The 12,886-nt window shown below is 41.5% G+C and overlaps 1 protein-coding gene across 2 annotated transcripts in view; it reads left to right on the top strand.

Moving 5' to 3' along the window:
• The first annotated feature begins 1,205 nt into the window (after positions 1-1,205).
• AGTPBP1 (ATP/GTP binding carboxypeptidase 1) overlaps positions 1,206-12,886 on the top strand; it is a 191,752-nt gene continuing 180,071 nt past the window's right edge. For both annotated transcript variants that reach the window (XM_040244800.1, XM_040244791.1), the window contains exon 1: positions 1,206-1,412. The gene's annotated coding sequence lies outside the window, so the exon portion shown is untranslated. The remainder of the gene's footprint in view (positions 1,413-12,886) is intronic.

Genomic DNA, 12,886 nt, shown 5'->3' with positions numbered 1-12,886 from the left:
ACTGTAACCTACCTTTGGTGCTCACAGTCAAGGAAACTACAGGATTTAGTTAAAATGTTAGTCTCTTGTTTATCTGAGCAGGACACTTGCCAAGGGCAAACTGCAGGATGTACCTTGGATTACCTTTTGAATGGCCTTCACACCTGCTTACTTTCTTTTAAACACAATGATAAGAAAACAAAACAAAACCTTAGAGCTCTCAATTTATTTCCCTATCTGGTTGTAACAACTTTACTTTCCTTACCAGCTACTATAAACAGCAGCAAAGATGATCCATGCTCTTGAAGAAAAGTAAATGTCAGTATTTATTAGGAATATATTATAGTGTATTTACATATGGTCAAAACAGAACAGAGTGTATCAGTATTTTAATGTCTGACACATTATTTTGGTTCAGATAAAACATTCCATCTCTGCCTTCAGCGGCTAATTTAGCATTACCATTTTTGAGACTTATGTACGCACGTTTACAAAAAAAGCAAAAAATAAATCAGCACGCTATTTTGCTCGTTGCAGAGCTAGATACCTGATTTATGGAAGCACTGCCACAATGAAATTTCATTGTTTCTGGGAGCTCAGATGTGATAGCTGTTTGCCTTTATCGTCTTATCTTGAGCTCTCTTTGAGGTCAGGAAAAGGCTAAATTTTACCGCGGTCCTCAGAGTCCAGTGCGACCTCACCTAAGTCCGAGAGTTAAGAACCGTTGGTCCGGCGCCGCCGAAGCCTCCTAAGAGGGTGGGGCTGCGCTCCAGCTTAGTTTTGGGAAAAAGCGGAGGCTCTAATTGGGAGCGTACAGGAAGGTGACTTTCCGGACGTGGGCAGCAGCCCGGAGACCCATTTGGTTGGGTAGGGCAGCAGCTGCAGGGTACAACAGCCGGCGTCCCGAACAGCACCCGCTCCAAAATCCCGCCCCGGTCTCCCCCGCCCCCAAACAACGGCGCGCGCTCCCCGCCATCCCCCTGCGCGCGCTCTCTTAGTTCTCCCCCCTGAGCGCGCTCCCTCCGTTCTCACGCGCGCTCCCCAACGCGCCCCCGCCGCTGCTCCCGCCCGCGCTCACCCCGCCCTCTCAGCGGAGCGCGCTCACCCGGCCCGCGCGCACGCGCGCCCCGCCCTCCCTCCCTCCCGCCCGGCGCGCGCGAGCCGGCGGGCTGAGGAGTGCGGTGGGCGGGGCGCCGCGCTGACGTTGCCTGGGATGCGGGCAGGTTCCGCCGCCGCCGCCGCCGCCGCCGCCGCTACCGCCGCCACCGCCACCTCCTCCTTCTCCTCGCCTGCCACCCGGGTTTGTATGAAAACACCCGGCGGCGGGCGACGAGGTATCCGCGGTGTGTCGGGAGAGCAGGCGCTCGCGCTGCCGACGCCGAGCAGGGTGCTGCGGCTCTGCCTAGTCCCTGCCAGCGCCCCATCCTGAGCCGGTGAGCTCCCCGCCGCCGCTGCCGTCCGCGCGTCCTGGCCGGCAGCCCCTCGGCCGCGGCTAATCCGCCAGCCAGCCACCACTTCGCTCTCCCCGGCCGCGGTGTTTTGGGGGCGGGAGAAGCTAGGAAGGAGCGACCCCCGGCCCTCCTCGGTCTGCGCCCTGCTAGCTCTGGGCCCCTTACCTGACAGGTTGTGTAACCCGTGTCTTTCTGGGGTGGACCGGGTCTTGAAGGGAATCCCTGATGGGTGGGGGCTGTGGCCGATTTCTGGAAAACGCCCCACCCCGCCCCCACCCATGGTCACTCGGTCGTCCCCTCTCCAGCCCTCGCAGAGGTAGCCGGTGAGGTCTCCGAGCAGAGGCGGCCCCCTGCCCTGCTGTTCCTTTCTCTCGGCGGTGACCGCGGCGCAGCGCAGAGCTGAGCGGTGCGGAGGGGCGGTGGGCAGGGCCGGGCGCGCGCCTTGCCTCCGCACCTACCCAGCTCTCAGCCCGTAAGTGCACCCGGCTTCAAGGTGGGTGGTGGTGTGACGACGGCGATGGCCGAGCTTGCTTCTTCCTTTCTGTGGTTGACTTGACCCGGAGTGTGTTCTCTGCTTACAACTTGTCGCCTTGTGGGTTTGATTTGGACCTGAAGGAGATCGCCCTAGATGACAGTGCAGAGTTTCCCTCCAGCCTTCCTTCCCGAGTTGCGGGTTTTTCATGCGTGTGCAGGGGCACCTGCAACCCCACGCAAAGGCTTGCTGGGCTCCACGGTGGTTACCCTCCTGCGCGTTTAAGTCTCCTAATATACCAGTGCAGGTTTGAGTCGGTTGGTTTCCTTTCCTGGGCATTTATCCCTCTTAGAATAGAGTTTTACACGTCGTTGTGAATGTTGATAACATAAAGCTTGTTTCTCTTTTTTAAGATAGCTTCCTCAAGTGCCTGCAGGTCTAGCACTGCTGATGACTTAATGTTTTAAGACTCAGTAGAAATTGTCTGTGGCAATGTTCATTCTGCGTGGGTTTGCTTTTCTTCTTACTTTCAGGTATTCAAAATTGTAACAGTGTTTATGATGTACATTTGTAGCAGTGTCTGTGATGTAGTTCGTACAGTTTGTGGGTAGGAAGGACTTTTAACAGTCTGCTGGATCACTCATTTTCGCTTACCATTTATGTCTTTCTTGGAATCTTTATGTAAATCGAGTTATCTCTTTCTTTGTTATCCTATGAATTTGTTTTATAAAATGTCTTTTTTTTTTGATCCCTAAGAAAACCAGAAAGTTATTTTTGTAATTATATTGTGGAATGTTTTCAGTTCAGTAGGCCAAAAAAATAGTAGTTTATTTAAGGCGCTTTGTATGGTACATATTTTAAAATGTGTGCCAAATGTTAAAACTAAACAAAAACTCTGAAATATCTCTTAAGTATTTTCTTCTGTAATTACTGTGAGATAGTTAGTGCTTATCCACTCCTTATTCCTTATCCTTAAGGCTCATTTGTAACTTGACTTATTCTGCTTCCCTTTCCACTTTGCTTGATTTAATTTCTACAGTGAAGTTCTAGGTTCATTTTTAATGACCTCAAAACTCTGCCTTGAGTTGCTTCAACACATATTTGGAACTGCATTCTCACTCTGAACACTGAAATGAAAGGCATAAACATAGAGCTACCCTTGTAATTAGCCACATTGCAAAACATTTAGATGTATAGTGTAATTTGAAATTTTGTAAAAGCAGTTTTTATAAAGCTCTATCAATTGATTTGAATTGAGGCCTTATTCTTTTTGGAATAGTCTAGTTAGATTCTTATATAATAATGGTTTTATCTTCAATTGCAGAAGGCAAAGAGGTCCAAGACTTGTGAAATTATCTAACTTATATTCTATATTTTGGACTAAAGAAAAATGTCCTCTACAGTTTTGCCTTCCAAAATCTACTTCTCTTGCCTGAGGTCCTGTGGTACTTGGAAGTTGAACAGCACCGGCAGAATAATGGATGAACCTGTCAGAGGGCTCTCTGCAAATTGGAAGCTTCTCTTTGGCAGTATGAACAACAGAAATGGTCTACAGTGGACATTGACTTTAAACTTTATGTATTATTGTTGGTTACTTGCCCGTGTGTACTTTAGTGTAGTGGCTAAGGGGCTGGGCCTCAGAGTCAGACAGGCTGGATTTAAATCCTGGCTTTGCTTTGGGCAAGTTATTTATCTTCTTTGTGCTTCAGTTTTCTCAACTCCAAAAATGGGGATAATTATGGTGTATACTCTTAAGATGATCTTGAATGTTAAGTGCTTAGCCCACAGTGCCTAGCACATAGAAAATGCTCAGTAAATATTATTATTGCTTCTGTGTTTCCTCAGCACAGGGGATCTCGTAGCTGAAAAGGGGCTTTGGGCTGATTGAGTCCTGTTACTCCAGGTTAATCCCACTAAGACCCATTTGCTCTTTTGGGGCTGAGAGCTTAGTGTTACTCTTCTGTCTTGGAAGCATATAATTTAGTTTAAAATAGAACAGCTAGACCCTGAGCTGGGTGTCCTGAGATGCTGCTGGAGAGTGGCTGAAGTATCCGTTTGTCCCTTCTGACAGGACCTTGGATTGTCTCCCTCACGGTGGTGGCGGCTGCTATTTTAATCATCTGTTTTTGAGTTTGTGACTGCGCCTTTCTTTGGCTGTCATATGCAGCTATCAAAAATATTATTTATCAAATGGATATATTTATATGTTTATCTGATCAAGATATTGCATTATGTTTCCAGGATATACAAAATCACTTTGATCTAAGCATTCTTTTCTTTTTTTAAATTCTTATTGATGTTACATAGAAGGAATCAAATAATTTTGATTTGCCATTGTGTCCCTTTTCAGTTTTCATGTAATGTCTTTTAGGAAAATGAAAAAAAAATAAAAGAAAAAGTACTTCTTGTTGCTTTTGTTTTGCAGGGATTTGATACTGTTCTTTAAATCAGGTGTTTTCAAATGTTTTGTCTCAGGACTCTTTTATAGTCTTAAAAAAAGTATTGAGCACACAGAGAGCTTTTGTGTCTTATATCTGTCTGTATTATATTATAAATTAAAGCAGTGATATAACTTTTTATTAATTCACTTAGAATGAGCATATAAACCCATTACATGTTAATATAAACTTTTTTTTTCTTTTAGTAAAAGATGACTGTTTTTTAAGAACGAAGGAGTGAGAACACTGGCATTTTAGATTTTTGTAAATCTCTAATGTCTGGTTTAATAGAAATAGCAGGATTCTCGTATTTGCTTTTACATTCAGTCTATTGCAGTATGTTGTTTGGGTTGAAGTATATATACAGAGAGAAATCCAGCCTCATACAGTTAATGGTTGAAAAAGGGAGGGATTTTTTGATAGCCTCCAAGAAATTATGGATATATTTTATTGGTGTGTGTGTGTGTGTGTGTGCACGCTCAGTCACTCACTTGTGTCCAGTTCTTTGCAACCCCCAAAATTGTAGCCCTCCAGGCTGCGCAGTCCATGGGATTGCCTAGGCAAGAGTGGGTTGCCATTTCTTCTTGCAGGGGATCTTCCTGACCCAGGGATTGAACCGGCGGAACCAGCGACTTCTGTGTCTCCTGTGTTGTCTGATGGAATTTTTACCACTGAGCCACGTGGAAAGCCGTATATTTGGTTGTTAACTACATCAAGACTTAGCGTAAATTATGTAGGAGTTCGAAATGAACCTTCTTGAAATTTGCCACATTTGCATGATTGATTATTTTGAGCAGATGAGACCCTGTGGGTTCAAGAGAAACTACTGCCCCTTTTTAACCACCTAGAAGAACTTAAATTGGGGATTTTTCTCAGAAAAAAGTTATTACCAGTGATAATTTTATCCTAGTGGCTCCATTGTGAAACATCTGCTCTGCTGCTTATTGTCCTGTGAATGATCCTCCTGTTCTAAGCCCTAGGCCCCTATCCCATCCTGTAGTTCAGAGTGACATTTACACCACATTTTACCTTTCTATCTTTGAATCTTTCATGTATGTAGGGTGTCTGGCCCATCTTATGTATGGAATTCCCATACATATGAAATTAAATTTGATTTTCTCTTGTTAATCTGTCTCTTGCCAGTTTAATTTTTAGACCAACCAGAAGAACCTGGAAGAGTAAAGGAAAGTTTTCCTCCTCCCTGACATTTGCAGTCTGGAATCTGAAATCATATCAGTGGACTTCTTAATAATGTTATGTTAAAATCCATTGGTTTGAACATAGAGTGGATCATATGCCTATGTCTGACTGTATAACATCATGCCTTGGTCATTTGTCAATATTGGTTCAGTAAGTTACTTTTCATTATAAGCTATTAAAATATCACATTTGTTAATATCACCCATTCCATCAGAAACAAGTTATTGGGAAGCTGTCCCTGTTGTGACATGATGATGGATATGAGGTTTCCAGAAATCTGATTTTTGCTTGAAAGTTCAAATTTTATCATTGGCAAAAATAAGATTCGCAGTTGTTTCCTAAAGTGACAAGAAGACTTCCTTTATTTCTGAGCAAACCTCTCCCAAAATACCTAAGACATTCTTTTAAGTAAAGATGGTATAATGAAAAATGCTAGCTTAAGCTCTCAATAACCTCAGATATGCAGATGACACCACCCTTATGGCAGAAAGTGAAGAAGAACTAAAGAGCCTCTTGATGAAAGTAAAAGAGGAGAGTGAAAAAGTTGGCTTAAAGCTCAAATTTCAGAAAACTAAGATCATGGCATCCGGTCCCATCACTTCATGGCAAATAGATGGGGAAACAGTGGAAACAGTGGCTGACTTTATTTTTCTGTGCTCCAAAATCACTGCAGATGGTAACTGCAGCCATGAAATTAAAAGATGCTTATTCCTTGGGAGGAAAGTTATGACCAACCTAGATAGCATGTTAAAAAGCAGAGACATTACTTAGCCAACAAAGGTCCGACTAGTCAAAGCTATGATTTTTCTAGTAGTCATGTATGGATGTGAGAGTTGGACTATAAAGAAAGCTGAGGGCCGAAGAATTGATGCTTTTGAACTGTAGTGTTGGAGAAGACTCTTGAGAGTCCCTTGGACTGCAAGCAGATCCAACCAGTCCATCCTAAAGGAGATCAGTCTTGGGTGTTCATTGGAAAGACTGATGCTCAGGCTGAAACTCCAATACTTTGGCCACCTCACGCGAAGAGTTGACTCATTGGAAAAGACCCTGATGCTGGGAGGGATTGAGGGCAGGAGGAGAAGGGGACGACAGAGGATGAGATGGCTGGATGGCATCACGGACTCAATGCACATGAGTTTGGATGAACTCTGGGAGTTGGTGATGGACAGGAGGCCTGGTGTGCTGTGATTCATGGGGTCGCAAAGAGTCAGACGCAACTGAACTGAACTGAAAGGTTATTCACAGAAAGTTGAAAGGTTTCTTAGCATTTTAGTCAAGCGCTGATACAAGGGAACTATATTATCAGTGTTCTGAAATTACATTGTCTAAAAATAAAGATTTGGTACTACATTTCCACATAAATATTCAAATCTAATTTTTTTTTTGTTTTACTTATTAGACAAATACAGTATGGAAAGCTCGCTTGACATCTAGTTCATAAGCTGGGAAAAAAAAAAGACCACTTAGCTTCCTTCTTAATCTCCTTTCATTTCTCATTTAATTCATGCTGAGGATGAACAGTTCTAAGGAGATGAGAGGTACTTGCTGTCTTTGCCTCTCATCTTCTCTATGGGGAGAATGATTTAAGTTATGATTATATGTTGGGAATAATAATGTCAATGACAAATTTATGGTAGAATAATAATAGGAACACTGCCTACATATAATAGAGTTTAATAAATTAAAAAGAATACTATTTTGCCAAAAACTCTCGGGATTTATTAATTAACAGCTTCTTGTTGCATGCAGGCAGAAGTGACCGATTGTGAATGTAAGATAGCTAACCTCCCTGAAGAGCTTCCCTCCTAATTTACAGAGTGAAAAGATTTGAATTTCACAAGATCTTTGAAGCTTGCTACAACTCTAGACTTCTGGGATTTTTTTTTCTTTGCCTTGAGAATATCTCTTTCATTTGTTAATTTCATCTTATCAGTTTTAATTTTGTGTTTACATTTGAAATTTATTTTTTCCAATTTTTAACATTATTGACTCATGTGTTTGGTCCATATTTTGATTAAAAATGTATTATTAAAAACTATGGTAAAATACATATAAAGTTTAGTATTTTTACCATATTAAGTATACAGTTCTGACTTCCCTGGTGGCTCAGATGGTAAAGCGTCTGCCTACAATGTGGGAGACCAGGGTTTGATCCCTGGGTTGGGAAGATCCCCTGGAGAAGGAAATAGCAATCCACTCCAGTACTATTGCCTGGAAAATCCCATGGACAGAGGAGCCTGGTAGGCTACAGTCCATGGGGTCGCAAAGAGTCGGACACGACTGAGCGACTTCACTTTCTTTCTTTCCATGGCATTAAGTACATTCACGTTGTTGTCCATCCATTACCACCATCCATTTCTAGAACTTTTCATCATGCAAAATTTAATTGCATCCATTAAGTTATAAACTGCCCATTTCTTCCCCTCCCACCTTCCCCTGGCAGCCAGCATTCTGCTTTTTCTCTCTGTGAATTTGACTACTCTGTGTACCTTATATGAGTGGAATCATATTGTATTTGCTCTTTTGTGATTGGCTTATTTCTTTTAGCATTGTGTCTTCAAAATTCAGCTACATTGTGGTATCTGTCAGAATTTCCTTTCTTTTCAGCACTGACATTCTACTGTATGTATATATCATATTTTGTTTATTTGTTCATCAGTGGATCCTTGGGTTGCTTCTACCTTTTGTCTATTGTGAAGAATGCTGCTGCTGTGTATTTGGGTGTGCAAATATTTCTTTGAGACTCTGCTTTTAGTTCTTTTAGGTGCATGCACAGAAGTGGAATTGTTGGCTCATATGGTAATTTTAAATTTTAAATTTTTTCGAGGACTGACCATGCTGTTTCCATAGCAGCTGCATCATTTTACATTCACAGCAACACCAACATTATACAGAGGTTCAAATTTGTTTACATCCTTATCAACAGTTATTTTCTGTGGTTGGATTTTTTGCCTTTTTGCATAGTAGCTATCCTAATGGGTGTGAGGTGATATGTCATTATGACTTTGATTTGTATTTTTGCTGCTTAATTCAGTTTGCTGGTATTCTGTTGGGGATTTTTGAATCAGTGTTCAATAGGGATATTGGTCTGTAGTTTTGTTGTAATGTCTTTTTGTGACTGTGTTATCAGGGTGATACTGTCCTCATAGAATGAGTTAGAAAGGATACCCTCCACTTCAGCTTTTTGGGAAGGATTTGAGAAGCATTGATGTTCTTTAGATGTTTGGTACAATTCACTAGTGAAGCCATCGGGTCTGGGGCTTTTCTTTGTTGGGAGGTTTTTGATGACTAATTCAATCTCCTTAATATTTATGTGCCCATTCAGATTTTCTCTTTCTTTGTGACTCAGTTGGTTTCTGAAAATTTGTTGATTTTACCTAGGTTGTCCACTTTACTGGTGCACAATTGGTCATAGTACTCTCATTAGATCTGTTTTATTTCTGTAGGATCAGTAATGTTTCCACTTGGTGATTAGTAACTTGCTCCTTTTTTCTTAATTAATCTTGCTAAAGTTTTGTGAACTTTGTTAATCTTTTGAAGATCAACTTTTGTTTTCGTTGATTTTCCTCTGTTCACTATTTCATTTATCTGTGCCCTCATCTTGATTCTTTTCTTTTTTTCTGCTGGTTTTGGATTTCTGCTTTTTCTAGTTCCTTAAATTATAAACTTAAGTTGTTCCTGAAGTCTTTCTTATTTTTTATAATTTTATAAATTTCCCCCTTTAGCACTCCTTTTGCTGTATCTAATAAATTTTGCTATGTTGTGTTTTTTGTTTTCATTTGTTTCTTAAATATTTCTAATTTCCCTTGTGATTTCTACTTTGACCCGTTGGTTGTTTAAGGGTGTATTCCTGGGACTTCCCTGGTGGTCTTGGGGTTGGGAATCCGCCTCCCAGCGCAGGGGACGCGTGTTCTATCCCTGGTGGGGGAACTAAGATCTCACATGCTTGTGAGCCAAAATTGCTGAGCCTGCATACCACACCTGCTGCAACTAAGACCTGACACAGCCAAATACCTGAGTAAATATTAAAAAAAGAATGTAGTTTAATTTCCACAAATTTGTGAATTTTCTAGTTTTTCTTACTGATTTCTAAACTCATTCTGTTGTAGTTGGAAGAAATACTTTGTACGATTATCTGTCTTTTAAAATCTATTGAGACTTACTCTGTGGTCTGACATATGGTGTATTTTGGAGAATGTCTTGTCTGCACTTGAGAAGAATTTATCGGTTTTTAGGTAGAATGTTCTCTATTTGTCTGTTATGCCTAGTTGTCTACGTTTATTGTGTTTATCAAGTCCTCTGTTTTCTTATCTGATGTCTGGTTGTTCTATCCATTTTTGAGAGTAGGGTATTGAAATTGCCAACTATTATAGATAATTCTGTTGAGTTTTTGCTTCATTTGCTTTGGTGGTCCGTTATTAGGTGCAAGAGTGTTTATAATTGTTATATCTTCTTGCTCTGTTGTTCCTTGTCTTAACATATAGTGTTCTTCTTTGTCTCTTGTAACCTTTTTTGATTTAAAGTCTATTTTGTTTCGTATTAGTAGAGCCATCCTTTTAGTTACCATTTGTATTAGTAGAGCCTCCCTTTTAGTTACTAGTTTTCATTCCAATCCCAAAGAAAGGCAATGCCAAAGAATGCTCAAACTACTGCACAATTGCACTCATCTCACATGCTAGTAAAGTGATGCTTAAAATTCTCCAAGCCAGGCTTCAGCAATACGTGAACCGTGAACTTCCAGATGTTCAAGCTGGTGTTAGAAAAGGCAGAGGAACCAGAGACCAAATTGCCAACATCCGCTGGATCATGGAAAAAGCAAGAGAGTTCCAGAAAAACATCTATTTCTGCTTTATTGACTATGCCAAAGCCTTTGACTGTGTAGATCACAAGAAACTGTGGAAAATTCTGAAAGAGATGGGAATCCCAGAGCACCTGACCTGCCTCTTGAGAAACCTATCTGCAGGTCAGGAAGCAACAGTTAGAACTGGACATGGAACAACAGACTTGTTCCAAATAGGAAAAGGAGTACATCAAGACTGTATATTGTCACCCTGCTTATTTAACTTATGTGCAGAGTACATCATGAGAAACGATGGACTGGATGAAGCACAAGCTGGAATCAAGATTGCTGAGAGAAATATCGATAACCTCAGATATGCAGATGACACCACCCTTATGGCAGAAAGTGAAGAAGAACTAAAGAGTCTCTTGATGAAGGTGAAAGAGGAGAGTGAAAAAGCTGGCTGAAAGCTCAACATTCAGAAAACGAAGATCATGGCATCTGGTCCCATCACTTCATGGCAAATAGATGGGGAAACAGTGGAAACAGTGGCAGACTTTATTTTTCTGGGCTCCAAAATCACTGCAGATGGTGATTGCAGCTATGAAATTAAAAGACGCTTACTCCTTGGAAGGGAAGTTATGACCAACCTAGACAGCATATTAAAAAGCAGAGGCATTACTTTGCCAACAAAGGTCCGTCTAGTCAAGGCTATGGTTTTTCCAGTGGTCATGTATGGATGTGAGAGTTGGACTATAAAGAAAGCTGAGTGCAGAAGAGTTGATGCTTTTGAACTGTGGTGCTAGAGAAGACTCTTGAGAGTCCCTTGGACTGCAAGGAGATCCAAGCAGTCCATCCTAAAGGAGATCAGTCCTGGGTGTTCATTTGAAGGAGTGATTTTGAAGCTGAAACTCCAATACTTTGGCCACTTGATGCGAAGAGCTGACTCATTTGAAAAGACCCTGATGCTGGGAAAGATTGAGGGCAGGAGGGAGAAGGGGACGACAGAGGATGAGATGGTTGGATGGCATCACCGACTCAATGGACATGAGTTTGAGTGAACTCCGGGAGTTGGTGATGGACAGGGAGGCGTGGCGTGCTGCGCTTCATGGGGTTGCAAAGAGTTGGACACAACTGAGCTACTGAATTGACTGATTTAGTTACTATTTGTGTGCATATCGTTTTCCATCCTTTTACTTTCCACCTATTTTTTCCTTTGTAGCTAAAGTAAGTCTCTTGTAGAGGACGTATAGTTGGATCTTGTTTTTATTTTCATTTTTATTTATTTATTTTTAAAATTTTTTAGCTGTACCACATGTCATGTGGGATCTTAGTTCCCTGACCAGGGATCATCCCTGTGCCACCTGCAGTGCGAGTGCAGAGTCTTAACAACAGGACCTCCAGGGAAATTCCTGGGTCATGTTTTTAGAATCCATTTTTACTAATCCATTTTACTGCCTTTTGAGTGGAAGTTTAATTTATTTACATTTAAAGTAATTGTTCGTAAGGAGGAACTTCTGTCATTTTACTCTTTGTTTCTTTTTGAAAATTTTTTAAAAATTTAAATTTATTTATTTTAATTGGAGGGTAATTACTCTACAATATTGTATTGGTTTTGCCATACATCAACATGAATCTGCCACGGGTGTACACGTGATCCCCATCCTGAACCCCCCTCCCTCCTCCCTCCCACATACCATCCCTCTGGGTCATCCCAGTGCACCAGCCCCAAGCATCCTGTATCCTGCATCGAACCTGGCCTGGCGATTGGTTTCTTATATGATATTATACATGTTTCAGTGCCATTCTCCCAAATCATCCCACCCTCTTCCTCTCCCACAGAGTCCAAAAGACAAAAGAAACATCTGTTTCTGATGCCTTATAGCTTTTTGAGAGTCCCTCATGTCCTGTGTATTTTGATTCCTATTTTGATGTTAATAGGAGATGACTTAAGGCTGTGGTACTTTCCTTAAGCAAACAAACAGGAAGAAACTAACAAAACTTAAACCATTTTAATGGGTTAGAGTCATAGGTTAGAGGCAAGGAAAACGTGTGTTTCAAGGTAAGAATTTTAATCTCATTCATCGCTTATATGGACTTAGGAATTTTGGCACTTGTTTAAGTCTAAACAAAAGTTGAAGGCTTCCCTGGTGGCTCAGATGGTAAAGCGTCTGCCTGCAGTGTGGGAGACCTGGGTTCGATCCCTGGGTTGGGACGATCCCCTGGAGAAGGTAATGGGAACCTACTCCAGTACTCTTGCCTGGAAAATTCCATGGACTAAGAGGCTCCTTAGAGCCTGGTAGGCTACAGTCCATGGGGTTGCAAAGAGTTGGACCCGACTGAGTGACTTAAGTCTAAAACTAATCAGTTGGAATCAGTATTGAGGGAAGAGTTATTTTAAATATTAAGTAAACTATTTAATTGAAGTGTAGTGGGATTCTGTTTCTCCAACAATAACACCCTATTATTTGTGTTACAATTAAAACATCATATAGCAGAACAAATTAGACCTTTGTAAGTGTCAGAGCATCTTTTGTGGAGTAGTGTGTGAAACATCCGAAATCTT

This window comes from Oryx dammah, unplaced genomic scaffold (genome assembly GCF_014754425.2).
Source record: "Oryx dammah isolate SB20612 unplaced genomic scaffold, SCBI_Odam_1.1 HiC_scaffold_1, whole genome shotgun sequence".
In the NCBI taxonomy this organism is placed as follows: Eukaryota; Metazoa; Chordata; class Mammalia; order Artiodactyla; family Bovidae; genus Oryx; species Oryx dammah.
Note: the sequence above shows the minus strand (reverse complement) of the source record. Positions and strands in the feature narration are given on the sequence as shown.